The sequence below is a fragment of the Ursus arctos genome, unplaced genomic scaffold, assembly GCF_023065955.2.
Source record: "Ursus arctos isolate Adak ecotype North America unplaced genomic scaffold, UrsArc2.0 scaffold_10, whole genome shotgun sequence".
Lineage (NCBI taxonomy): Eukaryota > Metazoa > Chordata > Mammalia > Carnivora > Ursidae > Ursus > Ursus arctos.
In genome coordinates this window covers 26371419-26391816 of record NW_026622764.1, presented here as the reverse complement: position 1 = coordinate 26391816, position 20398 = coordinate 26371419, and the positions used below count along the sequence as shown (strand labels likewise).

General features: G+C 35.7%; 1 long non-coding RNA gene across 2 annotated transcripts in view; it reads left to right on the top strand.

Annotated features, from left to right (window-relative positions):
• LOC113251072 (uncharacterized) overlaps positions 1 to 5589 on the top strand; it is a 185978-nt gene extending 180389 nt beyond the window's left edge. For both annotated transcript variants that reach the window (XR_006408920.3, XR_008957750.1), the window contains one exon: positions 4227 to 5589. This is a non-coding gene — a long non-coding RNA (uncharacterized LOC113251072). The remainder of the gene's footprint in view (positions 1 to 4226) is intronic.
• Positions 5590 to 20398: the final 14809 nt, after the last annotated feature.

Sequence of the window (20398 nt, the reverse complement as noted above, 5' to 3'; positions counted from 1 at the left end):
GTCATCCTTCCGTTCACCATGTAACAGCCTTATCCTTTAATCCCATTTTAAAGATTTTGTTTCATTCCTAGGGCCCCTCCTGATACCAAATACTATGCCATTCCAGGACCTGACAGAAAACAGAATTCATTCCGGATGTTTTGAATGGGCTGTGTTAAGGGACAAAGCACTGAGAGAATAGAAATATCAGAAATCTGTGGATGGATGGATAGATGAAGGGACTAGGAGAGAGAAAATCGTCAATGGAATTCAAGGAAAGCTTTAAATGTTAAGGATGGGCTGGCTACCAGTCAGAGATTCTGGATCAATTGGGAGGAACGTATGGATAGAAAAAAGTCAGCCTCTCTCTTTTTCTCACCCACCGATCTCCAGGTTGTGCCTCCTGTTGGCCAAATTCAACCAGAATGAAGCTGGCAATTGGGTTTAAAAGATGCATCCCAAGGAAATCAGCCTCAGAGGATACAGAGAAGAGCAATGAAGAGTAGGAAAAGGATCAGAAGTAGAATAACTAGCACATAATATAAACATACTATTTAGAATCCACATAGTAACTAATAAAATAAAAACGAACATGGATAAATAGGGTGTCACCAAGAGACTGTGACTCAGAGGGTTATGGAGGCTTGAGAGGAAATGGAGAAGAGGAACTTTATGCTTTATTTAATAGTATTCAGTAGTGTTGAAAACTTTAGAAAATGTTCATGAATGACCTTTCAAATTAAGAAAATAGAAAATATAAAGGAGAACTCTAGTAATATGAAAAAAATCTGAAAAACACCAAAAAGCATAGGGAAGGTAAATTAAAATCATATGTCATTCCATTACTCAGAGAAAAATCACTGCTGACATCTTGATGTATTCCATCATTCTCTTCTCACATGTATATATATGTATATTTATGTATACGCACACATAAGAGTAAGTGCTTTATGAATTTTTAAATTTAAGATACTTTTTCAGATTTAAAATATTTTAAGATATATGAATGACTATATATTGTTCTATGACATACTTCTTCACACACATATCATATATATACATGCGTATAATATGTATTTCCTATATCATACGTATGTATATAAATATACAGATCACTTTAAAATTTTCAATATTATACCTGATGCTGCAACACATTCCCTTGTATATGCGTATTTGTGTACATTCTGTTGTTTCCTTAGGATAAACCCCCATATTTCTTTTTAATCTCCCAGTCTCCAAATCCTTGTGCTCATTAATCGATGGCTTAAGGTAACGGGTGTTTTCTTCTATTGCTCTGTCTGACCCCACGTCCCCAAACTGCCTTCTCTACTTGCCCCCAACGCCCAACCCTCCAAGGACCTTAGGGCCAGTGACTTCTCTGGGCATCTCATCTCACTGTCCTTTCTGGCCTTTCTCACAGCACCGACCACGATCTTGCATCCGGTCTGGTCTGCTCTTGCGGCGAGTGCTGGCTTGGCTTGCCCTGACTGTCCTGACTCGCATCTTTTCTCAGGAAAATTGACCTCTTCAAAGCTTTTTATACAGCCTCTGTATTTCAAAGGGGCATAAGAAAATTTCTGGGCACAGTGCCAGTAAGAAGTGTGTCACATAGACCAGCCAGACCTCCCCACACTCACCTCTTCTCAACCCTAATTTCCCTTCCAAAAACTTCCTGTTATTCCAAGGTTAAGAGACAAGAACAAATCTGCCCTGTTTAATATGCAAGAGCTACTTCACAATCAGATGGCTGCTCCCCCAGAAAATATGTTTTTTCACCCTCCTTAAACCATTTTACTCTCTCAGCAATGTTGACTTTAAAAATCACATCGTGAAAGAAACACACCTACGTATGTAATACCTAAAAATTATTCATAGCAGAGCTAATCTTTCGGATGATAAAAGAAATCAAAGCTACTGGCAATTCTGTTATATTCTGGACATTGGGTTTCATTCCTTCAACCTCCTTTAAAGCGTAGTTGGTCAGTAATTTTTATTGATCTTCCACATAATCGAGCATGAGAAGAGTTCTATTTTAATTTCTCGGGCTTGGACAATTAATCACCTCTTGCCTGTTCTATGGACTCTAGGGTAGCAGAAAGCTCACTTATATTCATGCTCATCCTCCCTTAGGACCCGCGAAAGGAAGGCACTGTGTGCAAGGAGGTCACCACTGGGGGGAGGGAGGACCTGCCCTCTGCACCTGGGGTCCTTGACTGGCAGGGGGTGCAGTAACCTCTGCTGGAGCAGAGGGCCCAAGAGCCATTAGACTCTGGAAGGGACAGCTGGCCTGCAACTGTTAAGGACTTTTATTTGCTAGTTCCTTGAGATGCATATCCTGCAATAAAATTTACAAATGCCACTGAGGATGTATTGTATTGTTGTACGGTACATAGTTATTTCAAATTTATACAAACACCCCTGACCTCATGCTGTCTAATTACAACAGCTTTTTTTCATGTGAGGAGGACTTGTGTATTTATTTTTAAATCATAGCAAATATTATTAATTTTTCTTACCTTTTATATTTCCACTTTCAAAAGAGGAACTAGATATTGGCTATATGAAGGATACATAGAATTATAGATTTAGATCAACAAGATCAATGAGTGTGTAAAATAAAAAGTGACTAATGAACTTACCAATTCCAGTCCGTTGAAGCCCTTACTAGATTTGTGAAATCCAGCTGGTTGTTCTTGCAGTTTCCTCATTTGTAAAACTGGCATAATAGTCACTTGCCCCAGAGGATTGCTGTAATGATTCAAAGAGATGATGCTGTAAAATTCTTAGTTCAGTAACCAGCACGTGGTAATTCTAGATAAATATTACTATTATTATTTCTTCCTTATTTTATTTTCATAATTCTATTGTGATTATACTTGTGCCTATCAATATGTTGACCAGTGTTTTTACCCACACCAGGTTGTATAATCTTTTTTTAAAAAATTATTTATTTATTTATTTATTTATTTTTAAAGATTTTATTTATTTATTTGACAGAGATAGAGACAGCCAGCGAGAGAGGGAACACAAGCAGGGGGAGTGGGAGAGGAAGAAGCAGGCTCATAGCAGAGGAGCCTGATGTGGGGCTCGATCCCATAACGCCAGGATCACGCCCTGAGCTGAAGGCAGACGCCTAACCGCTGTGCCACCCAGGCGCCCCTAAAAAATTATTTTTATGTCAATCATTTATGTTTATTTTCCTGATTACCAACAATAATAACTAATACAGATTGTTTTTCAGCTTACAGAACCTTTCATCTCAATCTCACGACATCTGTATGAACCAGATATTATAAGTTTTAGTTTCCTTCAATAAATATGTATAGGTGGCTTAACAAGTTCATTCAGTTATTTATGCACATATTTTAAGATTCTATTACTAATGGCTTTTGAACTATTTTATGAACTTCCCCAACATCACAAGCAAGGAAGTAGCAGCACTAATATTCAAATTCTGTTCTTCTGAGTCCAAACCTCCACACCTCCATTGCCTGTTGGGACACCCCAAAACTTGCCAGCCATCCATATTGTGGCCACGTGAAGTAATCTCAACTCATTTACTAACTTTAGGTTAGATTGCTCATAAACTCTCTCAGACAGGTGAGAACCTAACACTTTAAAAAGATCTCACAACGTAATTTCACAACATCCATAGGTTCTATGTTTTTATAAAATGCCTCTAAACTCTATGACAAAAATTGTAATTAGATTAAACTAAACCCCTCATGCTTCTGTTTCAGTGACTATGCAGTATGCCAGATAGAGAGACAAACAAAGCAAGTGGGATAGAAAAGGCTGGGATGTTGAAGTGTTATTTTAGCCTGAAGAAAGTAAGGGAAAGCACCACGCAGAGAGATCTGGGGAAAGAGCACTCCTGGGAGATAGAACAGCAAGCAAAAGCTCCAAGAATGTGTGCAGGACAGTGAGAAGAGCAGTGTGTGGGGAGCAGAATGGGCGAGGAGGATTCTAGACCAGTTCAGAGAGTCCAGAGGGAGCAGCAGATTTTGTGGGGTCTTGGGACTACTGGGAGGATTTTGTCTTTCACTCTGAGCTGTGAAGCCTGGGACGGTTTTAGGCTGAGGAATGGGGTGATCCATGTAAGCTTCCAAGGATGAGAGCCAGGGTGTACAAGAGAGGCTGCGGTCCTGCCACAGGAGACTTTCCCCACGCATTTAACACTTGCAATAGATCTTATTTTCTTTCTTTCTTTTTTTTTTTTTTTAAGATTTTATTTATTTATTTGACAGAGAGAGACAGCCAGCGAGAGAAGGAACACAAGCAAGGGGAGTGGGAAAGGAAGAAGCAGGCTTCCCAGTGGAGCAGGGAGCCCAACGTGGGGCTTGATCCCAAGACCCTGGGATCACGCCCTGGGCCGAAGGCAGACGCTTAATGACTGAGCCACCCAAGCGCCCCTATTTTCTACCAGTTGTAGAAAACAATGAAAACAAAATAGTTGATGGACTACCAAAAGCTGGCCTTCTTGACCTTTTAGGAGAGTAATGGGATCAGCTTTTCTGTATCTTACAGATCTCCCGGATCTGTAAAATAGGAATCACACCACGCTCTAAGTTAATGGTTCCCTGACTTCTTAAATATTTTACCCCTCATTGCTGTTTTCTTGGTCTACTGAGACCATTATTAGCAAAGATACACGTATAGCTTTGTGTGCATTATATATATACACTTAAACAGTAAATGTAGTTTTAGTTTTTCAGTTAGTATTTATTTTGTACCACGAATACATGATAATCTCATAGCAGACAGTGAGGTAATAAGAGAAATTCTCAAGTACTGAGAACATCCAATTGTAAGCACTTTGAGAGTAGCAACCATATTTACCTAATCTTTATATTCCTCTATCTACAGAAAAGTTCTTTGTACAAGAACTCCTTTTAAAATACCTATGAAAATCCTTTCATTAATGAGCTAATCAAATCTGATAATAATACTGACTCAATTTTGTATCGAGTACCTTCCCAGTTCGCCACGATTCTCCTTTCTCCAAAAACTACCTCCAATCCCTATGGACGACCTATCTCACACCACACTGCCCCATTATCTTTGGGCAGAACGTGGCCTTGGTCTCTCTTTATAAATAACTGGATCAGGAGGGAGTACTGAAGGGTTAACAATAGTCTCTCCCTAATATTTAGAATTAAGACCAAGGCTGGATAAACAACATGGGAGATCATGATCCATTTGCCCTCTAGATGAGAGAAATAAAGAAAGTTAATTTGCTTAGAGGGAAAATATTACAGTAGATGTCATATAGCAGATACACAGGGGTAGTGAGGAGTCTGGCCACTTTATCATGTTCTGTTTATAGAAATTTCAGAGGTATTGACTTTTTCCAAGAGAATTTTTGTGTCGTTATGTTGAATTTTCACTTTCTACCTAAGCTAGCTCTGGTTGGTTTCTGTTGCTTGTCCTAGTTAATGTAATTTTCCATTCCTCTGATAGCCCATTTAAATGTTATTAGGTCTAGCAATTCTGGTGTAATGACAGATACAGGACACAGGATTAAACCAAACTTTACTAAAAGCCAAATATATTTAATTTATTACTCTATTTATTTAAGAGGCAATTTCAAATGTAAGAATGGGCAATTAATTATAATAATAGTACTGATGATTTACAAAGACATCCTGGTTTTTGGTTAACCCTTTGTCCTTGTCTTTGTATAATAAATATAATATTAAAATAAATATTCTTACGAAAAGCATTTCGAACACTATGCATTTCTATGCAATAGTTATTCTATTTAAATGTTAATAAAACCTGTTTGAACATAAGTAAAGAAAACAAAACATGAAAACGTTAAAAATGTTCATCTATAACGCAATGTTACAAGTGGATTACAGTGCAAAATGAAGTAATAATACTGAGGCTGTTTTACTCATTTATGAAATCTCTACTTTCGTGAGGTTTAAATCAAGACCTAAAAATATATGGAATTGTAACTAAGTTACAAACAAATAAATGGTCTACTCCTAGAGATCAGGGGTCTAATTGGATTTATTGACTCTCCACGGAGAGTCATTCTGCACACATTTGTTCTGTAGTTACAGGGTTACAGGCAGTTTCTGTGTAGGTTTTTGTCTAGACTTATAAAAACTTTCAATAAAGCTATGGAGACATTCAATGGCTTCCTGTCTCATGGAAAAAGTTGTAGAACCCAAGTCATGTGGCCTGTTATAAAGCAATTTTTGAGTTTGTGGCCTTTCTTTTAGTGCTTCATCTGAATCAAAGAAAGGAAATCAGGAATGATTACGATCAATGATACAGTGAAAGAATTGTGTAGTAAATTTGTGTTGAACAAGATTTTTATCAACTATGAAAGTGAGCAAAATAATTGTTTTATGATAAATAGCATTATTATGAAGCACAGACAGATTTTGGTATTCATTCATTTTGTGGGAGTGTCTTCATAACTGTAAGATGTAAAATTTTCATGGTAATAATGCTGAAAACATTACAATGGCTTCGCTAGTCGACTCAAGAAATCTGTCCACTATAATGTTATTATTATAGCTTTTTCTGTGATATACTTTAAGTTAATATATTCTTGGAGTTAAGATAACATTCATACCATTGAAATATTCAAAGTAGATTACAGACACAAGACAATTGCTTCTGTACTTAGAATGAGTTTTCACTTTACCTATTGTACTTAATGTTTTTATATTGTTGGAGCAGTTACAATAGTTATAAAATGGTCAACTCTTAATAGTTACTAGGATGGGTTAATATGCTAATTTTAAAATGCCCAGGCGGGTGAAGATGAGAGTTTTGAACAGCTGGCTTTGCTTCCTCTTTAATCTCCAATCAAAACAATGTTGGGAGTGAGGATATAACAGAGGTTATAGAAGAACTCCTCAAACAGGCCTATGTGTAAGGGAAGAAGATATAAGGATCTGTTTCAAAAGGAGAAAAAAAGTCTCCAATCAGGAGGCTATGAAAGTTTATGAAGAATTTTCAGTTTACAACAAGAATCCAAATAAAAATTTTAAATTAGGAAAGAAAAAATGGCACAGCATGCAATGTAAATTAATAAAGTTGAATTCATCATCCAAATGCTGGATCAAGGTAAGAATTTTTAGATGGATAGATACAGAGTGAGAATTGAATATCTTCATCTTCATCAAGAGTCAGTTTCCCAAGGAACTGTCTAAGGACAAATAAGCAGGATAAACCACAGGGATCTCAACACTAGGACAGCTCAGACAGGTCATTGTCTCAAACATATAGAATTGGGTAGGCCAATTCTAATGTATCTGAAATATGATCATAGTTGAGTCCTTTCTTTTCCTTCTGCCTGGTGAGTACAAACAAATTGGCAGGACAATCCCTGCCAATCATCTATAAATGACTTTTTTTCTCCTTTGCATCCTAAAAGCTATGAAAAAATGTATATACTTAGATGTTAAAATAAAACAACTAAAATTCACTAAGTGATTTTTGGAAAATAATTCTCAAGTGCCTAATATGTATAAGGCATTTTGTTGGGTATTACATAAGATTTAAGGATACCTACTATGTTCAATGATGCAGATGCTGGTCGATAAAACAAACATTTATAAAAATAACAAAAGGTACTTGATCACTGTAGAAAGTACAAAGAAGGCAATCAATTGAAAAATTCAAAGAAGCTAGCCTCAAAGTTCTAAGTAAGAACCTTGTTATTCCATGGAGATCTCCCTTAAAGTGATTGCAATGGTGTAGCCCATGCCAGTTCTATTAACAAAGCTTCTGAGTTTGTCACCAATTGTCACCCTCAAATTATACCTAAAAAATCAGTTATGTTTGCCTTATTAGAGGTTTCAATCTACTTATAATCTTTTGTTAAAGTGCCTGAAAGTGGTAGATAATAATTTTTTTTTTAAAGATTTTATTTATTTATTTGACAGAGATAGAGACAGCCAGCGAAAGAGGGAACACAAGCAGGGGGAGTGGGAGAGGAAGAAGCAGGCTCATAGCAGAGGAGCCTGATGTGGGGCTCGATCCCATATTGCCGGGATCACGCCCTGAGCCGAAGGCAGACGCCCAACCGCTGTGACACCCAGGTGCGCCAGATAATAAATAATTTCTGACCAAATGGCCACTCTCTTTGAATTGTATAGATAACAAAACCACTACTGGGAGTAGTCTTAGAAATTCTGACATTTTGCAACAACATCAAATCACAAAATCCAAGAAGGATGCTTTTTCTCTTTACAGATTTTGACATTTTTATTTCTGTGATTCATATCATAATAAGAAAAAAAAACTTTTCATATGATACCAAGTATTGGAAATTTTAGTTCAAAGTATACTACTAAAATCATTACTAAAATCAAAATTTTTGACTTATTCATCAGAGTGTATATGCTATGATATAGCAATCAGTTTTTATAGTATCACCACCTATAGGAATTTTCATTCCCTAAAACATGAACTAATTTGAATAACAGTTTTTCTATACAGTATTTTTAAAATATGAGAAATGTGACAGAAAGAATATTATGAAACACAAGCATCACCTAACATAATTTTTAATTATTTTTTTAAATCTAGATAAACATAAAGTTAGATATAAAATTTTCTTATGCTTTAACCCTGGTATAACTAAAAATTAAAAATTAAGTAAAACAAAACTATAAAAGCAGAAAATTGAAACTGTCAACATTAGTTTGGTATAACTCATGATAATAGTGTGGTTTACATAAATTGCAGAGTACAACTGAATGAAATGACGCCTCCAATGTGGGTATTTTAAATTCGACACACCTAAAATAGCCTGTGATTAGTAATGTAAATGTCATACTCCTTCTTCAAATTTCTTTTGAATTTGTGAAACATATTACGATGCTCAATGTCATTTAAATATTACTTAGCAAAAATATGTAATTTGTGCATTAGGTTTTTGTCTATTATTTTATGATGGTACGACTTGTCATTGGCTCAATAATAAACCAAAAAGCCAATGTGTGCATTAAAATCTCACGGAATTGAGGTGAAGGGTATCCACGATGTCAGAAAAGGAGCTCCAAAGCAGCAGCCAGTGAGGCAGACAAGGATCCTGTGAAGGTGCTGTTTCAAGAAGGAGGGAGTAGACAGTGGTGCCAAACACTACTGAGATGTTACCTAAGAGGATGAACGTGGATTGACCATTGAATTTGTAATATGGAGATAATTCAGCAAACTCACAGAAATCTAGTCAGATCTTTTGACTTAAACAACATCTGTCGTAAGTGGTGTCTGCAGTTTGCTCATACGCTTTTTTCAATATATCCTCTTAGTTTCTCCAAAGTGTGGAGCCTTTGATCTCAGTTCTCACACTCTGCCTGCCCACTCTTCTCCTTACAGGGAGGAAACCACGCTTGAGTCTCTTTTAGACACACCCTCTCCTCTCTCCTCCTTCTAACTGCTATGCTTCATTCCTTCGGGGCTGTACTGCTTCCCCTCTTAACAGCCTGAAGTTATTCATTCAGTCCATTTAGCTCCACTGTAGATGGTACACAAGGGTAGAGGTGGCAGAGAGGTCTTTTTGGGTCCTGTCTCTGAAGCGTGTGTAAGAAAACTTATATTCTTCTAAGATGGGCATCTTCTTAGCATATTTGCTTTTATCATATACGCTGTAATGAAAGTGTCTCCATATCTGCTTTATTTTTGAGCTGCATCCCTTTTTGTATCCTTTTTTATATTGTTGTCTTGTATTTGGTTCAAGCTCCTGGATGTGTGGTGCTGGTAATTTGATATATTCCAGGAGGATTTGCGAATGGAAAAACTTCCTCCAGTCACACACATGCAATGTACAAAACACACGAAGCTTAGAACTGAAAAATGTTCTTATGTACATTATCCCATTTTATCCTCACTACACTTCTTTACTGTGGATACATATGTGCATTTTTAATGTGGAAAATAAGACAAGAATTAAATATAAACTATGTTCCAGACCTTTGAAAGGGAAGCACAGTTTAAAGCAGATGCAGACAAAAGCTCAATAATTTATCAAAATATGTGGAGGGTCAGTGAAAAAGTATGCACAGATATTTAATATAGATTATGAAAGTTTAAGATGTGGTGGAGTCTTTACTTTCAAAACATTTTGACTGGTTTCTTATAAAGGATACACATATATAGCCAAATGAAGAAATCTAAGGGCAAGGTCCGGAAGGTCTTGAGTTAAGACCTTCTGTTGCCATGGAGGAGGGTTGTGCTGCCTCTAGGCAGGTAGTTTTGTTTGCTTGCCTACACTTTAGTCAAGCTGAGAGGGGCATTAAAGTCAGCAGCTTAAATAAAGCCCCTCCAACTTCCATCCCAGTGGGCCCATCAGCAGCAAGAAAAGAGTAGGACATGAGTTGCACTGACAGACATGCTTTTCCACAGTTGTCTGTGTTAGACGACCCTGGCTCTACTGATGAGAATCTCCTCTCTTCTTCCCCTACATACTCCAGAATTTTCAGTCTCCACCATCGCTTCAGCTTTTGTGAGTATATTGACAATATCTAAGTGAATCTTTCCATACATTCCAGATAATTATTTCATATTTTCATGGCCTATCAATATCTCATATTCAACATTTTCAAGCTCACATTTATCTTCTCCCAACTACCTATTCTTGCTTCTCTCTTCTGGATTTCAGTGAATATCAAGACTTGTTGGAGCAAGATGATCAGGGATCATGTTGACACCTCCAACTCTTTCATCCATAAATCTGATCAGTCCACTGACACTCATGGAGGAGCCTTTTACTCAAGTCCTGTACTGTTCTTATACATGCTGCTTGGACAATGGCAAGCTGTGCGAAGAAAATGGCTCCAAGAAGAGGCTACTTATATATGGAATTAAGTTTTCTTTCTTTCTCCCTTTCTTTCTCTTTTTCTTTCTTCTTTCTTTCTTTCTTCTTTCTTTCTTTCTTTCTTTCTTTCTTTCTTTCTTTCTTTCTTTCTTTCTTTCTCTTTCTCTCTTTCTCTCTTTCTTTCTTTCTTTTCTTCCTTCCTTTCTTTCCTTCCTTCCTTCCTTCCTTCCTTCCTTCCTTTCTTTCTCCTTCCTTCCTTCCTTCCTTCCTTCCTTCCTTCCTTCCTTCCTTCCTTCCTTCCTTTTTAAAGATTTTATTTATTTATGAGAGAGAAAGAGAGAGCATGAGCAGGGAAGAAGCAGAGGGAGAGGGACAATCTGACTTCTGGCTGAGTGTGGAGCCGGAAGCGGGGCTTGATCTCAGGACCCTGAGATCACGACCTTAGCCAAAACCAAGACCTGGACATTTAAACAACTGCACCACCCAGGCACTCCTAAGTGATTTTTAAATAAATCTGACAGGTAATGATCAGGTGCCTACCTTATGGTGGGAATTGTGCTATGAACTTAACTACTAATTTAATAGGACACACGTGTAAAATTATACTACCAAGTTAATTTCCAACTCATTCAAAGAGTTCAAAAAACATGAAATTTCAGTTGTAAATTTTAAGCTGTCATTATTGTAACACAAGTACTGCTCAATTAATATTTAGTTGTGATGTTAAATAGGTTTTTTTTTTTTTTAAATCAGACACTGGTAGTAGCCTTTAATATTTACTTAATGGAAGATGTTACTGTTTTTTCAGAGATGCAAGCCTTAGCCATCTGTGAATATCTGTTGAATCTGGTCAGCAAAGAGATAGAAAGAAATTCCATTATATATTTGACCTCCCAAAATGAAGCTGACTAAACTAGGCAGAGTTGGGGATGCTAAAAAGCACAGTTCAGATATATTAACTACTACAAAGTACAGCAATGTTAAATCAGATGTATGATACAGATATATGTAAGAATGTGGTTCAGAAGAGAATGGCCACCCATTAAAGACTGGTCTAAATACCCTCTCCATTTGGCAGTCTTTCCTGAGCCCATCTGGATTTAATCTCTTTCCTCCTAGTAATTTATCCTAACTGGAATGACAATGATTACTTTTTATCATGCTCCATCTCCCACACTGGACTGTGTCATTTTTTTAAGTATTCTCCGTAGCACCCAGAACTGTGCCTCATGTCATGGAAGCAACTAAATGCTCCTTTGTAACTGCAAAAGAAAATGCATAGAAATTTATTTGGTACATACTATTACTATAAATAAGATGATAAAAATTGTTGCTAAAAAGTTTCTATTTGTTTTTTGAAGCACAAATTTTAAAGGTATTTTGCAAAGATTTTTTCGGCTTTTTTTTTTTCAGTGAACTATTAATAGTATGTTTTGTCAATAAATTCTATTTTCTCATTATGGCCTTAATACTTTAACACATAAATAATAAGTGGTATCAATATAATATACTTTCTCATAGATATACACTGATCAATGACAAATATAAGTCAAAGTAAGCCCAGATATAATTATGAAAAACAAACATGCTTATTATGAATGTCCAGATATCCCCTGTGGGCAATGTATACCAGAATTATTTCTCAAGAGGTCTCCTAGGTGACATTTGTCAGCTAAATGAAGTTATAAAGGTCCAGGGTTTGGCTATCAGCTCTGAAGCCTCTGACATAGGTGAAAGATATATTTTCATAATATCACACCATGAACTAAGGACTGCAGAGTGAGGTATAATACAGAATCCCAGCAAATTAATTTGCAATGATATGTTGCAGCCATGACAACTTGCTTGGATGGGCTTTCTCAGCCTCAGTTTCTCTGATTTTCCCTTAAATAGAAAACATGTCCATTACCTCTCTAAATCTCAATATTCCATTGGCTTATATTAAACATACCAAGTCAGAGCATATACCCAAAGAGTGGTCAAGTTCATCTTTCCTTCCTATTATGTAGATTTTTTTGCTTCACATGAAGTCTTACATGACAATACAGGATTTTGAGATAAACAAAGCATAGGGAAAGTTAAACTTCTAGAAACAGAGAGTAGGAAAGTGGTTGCCAGGGCCTGGGGGGTGGAATGGGAGAAATAGAGAGTGGTTGGTAAAATGGTAAAAACTTGGAGTCATAAGATGAATCAGATCTGAGGATCTAATGTACAACATGGTAACTAGAGTTGATAACACTGTATTGTATAATTGAAATTTGTTAAGAGAGTAGAGTTTAAATGTTCTCATCCCCACCTCCAAAGATAAATATGTCAGGTGATGGATGTGTTAATCAATTTGTTTGCAGGAATCCTTTCACAACGTATAAGTGTATCAAATCATCACATTATACACCTTAAATATCCTACAATTTTGTCAATTATGCCTCAATAAAGCTGAAAAAAAAAATCCAAAAAGAATGTAGCTTAATAAAAAAGTGTGAATGGAGAATACAGTGAATGGAGATTAATTTTAATTTTATAAATAATTACCTCTTTTTCTCTCTATTAATAAAGGGACTTGTGGTATTTAATTTAGTGATGAGTTACACTATCTTCCCTAGAAAGGCATATTATAATATTTAAAAATAACTTTATCTGGACTAATATTTAGCATTATTGTGTACTTTCTTTAAAAGCAGGAGTAGGAAAGATTTACTTGAAAATTTAGAGTTGGTGCTTCTAATATCTTGTATTAATGTGGCAATTTTTTAATCATTGATAACTGGGTAATGGTGTCAATTTAGTTATGCCCAAATACCCATTTTAAATAATAAAAATTTATTTTTGTTCATAACTGAAATAAATGAGAATAAAAAATGGAAGATGATCGCACTGAATTTTCCAGATCCTATGTGTCGTTAAATGTTTATTTAGTAGTTGCTTCATAATTTTTTCTTTTTTTATATTTATGGAATATAATTTGGGTTCCAGAGCTCCATGGACTAGACTTATATCCATATCTCTGCGCTGAAAAAGCTACTGTCCTTGATAAAGATATTTAACCCTTCTGTGCCCTTATATTTCCATATGTAGAATAGGAAATAAAAGCACTCACTTCATTGGGTTATTGTGATAGAAAGGGCTGGGGTAAAACATATAAGCCATTTAGTACAATACCCATCATAATAAATAATGAAGTGTGGTAATGATCATTTTTACACATTTTACATTTACATTTCATTCTCCCTCAGAAAACCACGTGAAATGGGCATTGTTATCCTCATTTTACAGATGATAAAAATGAGAATCAGAGAAATTAAGTAAACTTCTGAATTCTGTCTAAGCCTAGTTTTCTCTGATTTCAAAATCTATCTTCTCCCCTAGTATATACCACATTACCTCAAAAAGAGTTTGAGTCATCTCTCTTCTTGAATATATTTAATATCACTCTCAATAATGTGTTTAATCTAAAGGATGTAGAATTCTATTCTTGTACCAAATAAGTTATTTTGTGAAAAATGCCTTCATTTCCTCTTCCTTTTGCTTCTTACCAATGATTATATAGACACTAATAGGATTATGTCTCAAGCTATGTAAAAATATTATCATGAATCAAATCCTCTAGTTTCTACACAATTCTCTCTTATTTGTAAGCTAAAAATAATGGAAGCAGAAATAACTATCCAAGGAAGTATTCTTTATACAGAGGATGGTTTAGCAGAGTTTACCTATTTTACTCCCTCAATATGGCAAACAATTTTTTGTGCATTCCATTCTTCATTCATTATGTATTAGTTTGAATCATATGAAACAACTATTTGTACTCTCATACTGATCAATCTAATATTTGAGAATATGAAGACTTTAGTCATCTAAGTTTTAAATTTTTAACCTTTGCTTCCTACTGTAAGCTAATTCTCAATCAATCCTGTGTTAGGATGTAGAAAGTAGAGATCACAGACAACTACACACTCCCCTACTGGGGTACTATATTTTTGTCACACCCTTTAGTTACTCTCCCAGCAGGTGCTGGTCTTCTCTGTTGAGTTTTCTGCCCATTATGAAAAAGCCATGAGGTAAAACCATTACAATAAAATCTAATAAAATGCTTACTTTGTTTTGGAAAGCTAAAAATCTGTGTGAGTCTGGTGGAGGCCATTTTTATTAATTTTTCTCATTTTTCAAAGCTAACCCTTATAGTCTACCTAAAATAATATTTTTAAAATCTTTGTCAGCTTTATCTAGCAAATCCCCTAGCAGAGTAATGAAGTGGTTGTAGTTAAATGATGAAAGTATAAACAAGAATAGTTATCATTTATTGAGAATTAAATGGTAAACACTTTGTATTATGCTATTTCCACAACAACCCTATCCATTTTACAGTTGAAGAAACTGAGTTTAAGGAGTTTAACCTAAGATCATACAGTCAGCAAGTGAGTGAGCAATGAACTGCACCAGCTTTAACTGACCCTTAGGGTTCCTTTCCTGATTACTAAACCAGAGATACTCAAGTTTGGGCAACGTGAGTCCTTTCACAAGGAGTAGAATCATGATTTCTAGGTAATAGACATACATCTCCTTGATTTTGCAGTGTTATCCAGATCCCTGGCCTCTACATATGTGTCACTGAAAATCGTTGCCAACATCAAAGAGGTCAAGGCTGCATCGAGGATGTAAACCAGATTTTGTCCCAACTTAGTCTAGTTTCCTCTGATTTAAATTTAGTGTCACTTGTAGCAATTCCCATTCTCAATCATTAGAAAAGAAGGAGAACAAAGAAAAGGCGTGAAGGGTGGAAAGGGAGATGATAAGAAAGGAAAGGAAGGAAGGAAATTCAAGACTGGATATATCCTCCTCTTCCATGGTCATCCTCTGTCCATCTATTTTCAGTAAAATATGGCCATATGGTTATATGCTTATTTGGATTGTTATATTTCTAGAATATGTTTAGATGCGGGATTTATACTGTGTAAGTTCTCCCTGGTGAAAGTTGATGCATCACCTATTTTCTTAAAGTAAAAAAAAAAAATCTGTTGTTGCAAATCTGTAAGGGCATATTGGTTACTCAGAAATGAACAGATTTTCTCAGACAACAAATCCATCCCAGGTTTTAGCAAATATGAGCACAAGTATTGCCACATTTATAGAAACTTATAGAAATAACCCATGTTAAGTGACTGTGATGGAGGCAGAGACTGGAATGGTGGCTGTCGGGGCTGAAGGGAGGAGGACCTGGGAGGTGTAAGGGGAAGGGTACACCATTTCAGTTATGCAAGAAGAATAAGTCCTAAATATCCACCATAGAGCATAGTGCCCATAGTAAACGATACTATGTTGGACACTCAAAAGTTTGATAAGAGGGTGAATTTCATATTAAGTGCTCTTATCACTAAAAAAAAGATAGTAATAAATAAAAATGGCTGGAGAAAACTTTTGGAGGTGATGAATATGTTTATGGCATAGGTGATGGTGATGGTTTCAAAAGCATAATGCTTATCTCCAAACCCATCGAATTGTATACATTAAATATGTACAGCTTTTTGTATATCAGTTATGTCTCAATAAAGTGGGAAAAATTTTATTTTAATATAGGAATAATCCCAAACTCAAATCTCTAAGTCTGGAAATAAATCTTGTTTAGGGTAAGCAGAGACCCACCAGGTATTCCGGAGACTCTGCATAAGGTAGGAATGCTTACACATAGAGCTCAAATGTGAGAGCCATTACTTTGAGGGCCCAGGCGAGGTGATGTTTCTCCAGAGAGGAAGTGCATCACCGGTGTGCAGAGGTTCTCTCCGCAGCCCTGCAGTCCTTCAGCTGGGCCTGGAGCCTCCACTCCTGCTCTGCTGTCTTCTGGTAGTCAGGCTTTTAGCTTCAGGACCTTGCCAGCTTCATTTTACAATCTTGGACATTTGCAAGAGAAGATCTGAACATGGTGGAGAGGGTTATGGGTAGGGGACAGGTTTAAGAACGCAACATTTGAAAGTCAGATTTGGCAATGTCCAGGATGTACGTGTTTTAAATTTTATTAGCTTTATTCATTTACATTTGTTTTTACCTCAGCACCTGTCATCTTCCCATAACAAACTCCAGATGACACCTGACAGAGTTGGTGGCCTCTGCAAACACAGCCAAATCAGGAGACTCTGAAGTCACATTATTTATTAATGACTTCATCTTCAAAAAGGCAGTACAATCCACTAAAGAGGGGTTTGGAGGGGGATGCCTTCAAGGGATTCTATACATCAGATGCTGTGGCAGGAGACATTGACTCATTCACCGTGACCGATTTTGATTTTTTTAATGTATTCCTTGAACCGAGAGGTAGAAAAAAAAAAAGTTGTGTACATGTTTCAAACTGTTTATCTGAGCTCAGAACTGTAACACTGAACGGCAAATTAACAAAATGGTTTCATGTCTTTTAAACTAACAAATTGATTTAACAATCTCTTAAATTAACAAATCGATTTAATTGGCCATGCTATTTCATATATACATGTAAAGATTATGTAAAATACTATCTCTTTATGTATGTATGAGTGGGGGGGTAGTATTTTTTTTGAAGATTAAAACACTGTTTAGAATCTTGCCAAAGTAGAACAGTCTGTTGTCTAACGTAAATTGAGAGACTTAAAGCCAAGTAATTAGTGAGCAGATTCACTCAACTTGGGTAGCCAATATTGGAGCACGTTATCTATGTGATTAGGTTTTATGACTTGAAATTAAACTGTAACTTTCAACTTTTCATCCATGATGTTGAAATGAAGTAGGGTAAATTAGGCCAGCTAAATATTGTTCTACTGTATGTATTATAAACACGTAGGTAAATCTATATTGAAAATCTATATTTTATATGAACCTCTCTTAAAAGTAAAATATGAATATGAATAGAATATGAATATTCTGTTAGCACCTTGGTTCATATTTACCTTTTATTTTCTTACTTCCAGTCTTCAATTCCCCATTCATGAAACCCTTGGACAACAGGGAAAGGCAAAGTCATTGTTCACCTACTATAGCCTCGCTACTGTGTTAGGATGCACTGCACGTATTACCTGAATAAATTCTCACAGACACCCTGATAAGAAAGTAATTCCTCCTAACTGTTTCAGGTGAGAGAACTGAAGCACAGGAAGAATACTTATTCATATCACGAAGAGGTTTAAGATTTGGAAATAGAAATCAGCTCTATACAACTCCAATGGCGGCCTTTTCTATTTGTCCAATCTTATTTTCAAAATCTCTTGTGAAAATTAAGTTCTTTGATTAAAAAGCTGATGACTCTCAACTCCGTACTGCTTTTATAAAATTAAAATTCCTTAACACACATTTATTTTTTATTTTTAAAAAAATTTTAATTTAAATTCCAGTTAGCTAACATACAGTGTAATATTACTTTCAGGTCAAGTCAGTGAATCGACAATGTGGATGGAGCTACAGAGTATTATGCTAAGCTAAATAAGTCACTCAGAGATAGCATGGCATTTAATATCTTCCTTAATCCAGCGCCCTCCATGTTTTCCTACTTAAGGCTCATTACTTTTCTCCACTTGTCTTATCATCAATACAATATGGACTACTTGACATTTCCTTAACAGGCCCAGTTCTTTTCTTTGTCTGTTTAATGGTTCATCCTGTTCACTTCCACTTGGGTTATTTTCTCTGTTATTTGTATTTGTTGAAATCCTATATGTCATCCAAGTCTTAGAATAAATGCCACCTCTTCCAGGAAGCCTCCCCTCACCTTTCTTAACCAAGCCCTCATAAACTATTGCTTGCACCTCTGCTTTGGAATGTGGCCAAGCTGATCCTATGTTATAGTTATTTGTGCATCTGTCTTAGCTCCTTTATCAGACTCTTAGAAGAAGAAACCCATCTTTATATTTTTCACAGTGCCTGGCACAGTTCTCGATATGCAGTAGAAATTCCATAATTATCTCCTGAAGGAGTGGGTTAAAGTGACAGGAAACTACAGAGTAATTTATATTTTATGCTTTATTAGTGAGGTCCTTTTGTTGTTGATTCTCACAGAACTTTTCAGAACTGTTAAAATGAAACTTGCTCACAACACAATCTCCAAATGTTATCCCCAGGATAGGTTCTGGAATAGTAATATATAAAATCCTCTTGTAAGCTCATGGAAATCATTTCAAAATGTCAAAGATCCTGGATTTAAAAACAATGATGATGACATTAATATGGAAAACACATGCAGAAATTAAGGATGTATATGTATGTGTGCATGCAATGTTAGATTTTTTTATCGGATTGATATACCTGCTTACCAAAGAAGAGAACCCGTTGGTGACACAGAATGCTAAGATAATTTGTCAGTAACACATGCATTGCTACAAGTTATAAGAGTAAAACAAATATTATAAATTAAGGCACCCATGGGTCATTCAACTCAGCTGGCAATACACCTGAATAAAAAAGGAGAGCTGGACTTAATCTCCAAGCCTGTCATTTATTTCTTTCACACAAAAAGTATGGGACACAGGTGGCCAGAAGTCAAAGATCATACTCTGCCTAAATGCTTCATAAGGCACGGTACAAATGTATGAGACCTGCTGGGTGAAATCAAAAAGTCACTAGAATAGGGTACAATTTTAGTGATCCAAGTCAAAGGCCATACTGCTTTTGGTGTTTTACAAATGTTTGACAGATTAAATGCCCACCTCCTAGGGATAACGAATAGGCCATGGAACTAAAAGTATTCATAAGAATTCATTCAGAGTTCTCCTTATGAAGGGTGAAGGTCACATAAGATTAGTAATATGGTTACAATAATTTTTTCCCATTGTCAAAAAATTATACTCAGGTCAGTATCCCTAAGTGTAATTGTAGGTCATCCAATATGAAGAGTAGGGGGGAAAAGGAAACAGAAAAAAAGCAACAGTTACACCCAGACCTGACCAGCCCTTAACACAGCATTACCTTTTACCCATTTTTTCATATTTGCCACATTTTTTCTTAGATGCACATTTTTTCTTAGATTTTTCACTAATCTGTATATTTTACTGATATTCAGCACTTTTTATATTTCAGTATCTCTATAAAATTGGTCTGTTATAATGATATATTTTGACAAATAATCTGTGTTACCAAGGCAATAATGTATGGAAAAGTGCATGGAAAAGTGCTTTATATATATTGCAAAGTGTCCTGAAATTAAGGCAGCATTTTTATTTATTTTCTAAAATTGATACTCTTATGATTTATTTTAAACATATTGATGTCAAAGTGGCAAAAACTGGAATATTTTACACTTCTGTACATATCATGGTGACTATTTAGGAACCGTTAGCACCATGTTGGAATAACCAGATAATGCTATAATCATATGGAGAACAGCAGATGATTGATCTTCCTCTTGCTCTCCCTGTCCCTTCCCTCCTTAAAAAAAGTGAAAGAATGCGCATCATAATATGGATCTGATCAAATATGCCAATATTTTATATCTTGTTGATTTAATAGTAACTTTCTCTAATTTCTACTTTTATCTTGATGTTTTATCAAATAATTTGCCTTTCTTCCTAGTTATGTATCACCAGCAACATTATTTTCTTTAATAGTGACTCTTAGAAGATCTAAAAACCATTTCAAAATAATTTTTATTAATTATTTTCTTTGAATCCTAAGTTTGCTATCAGT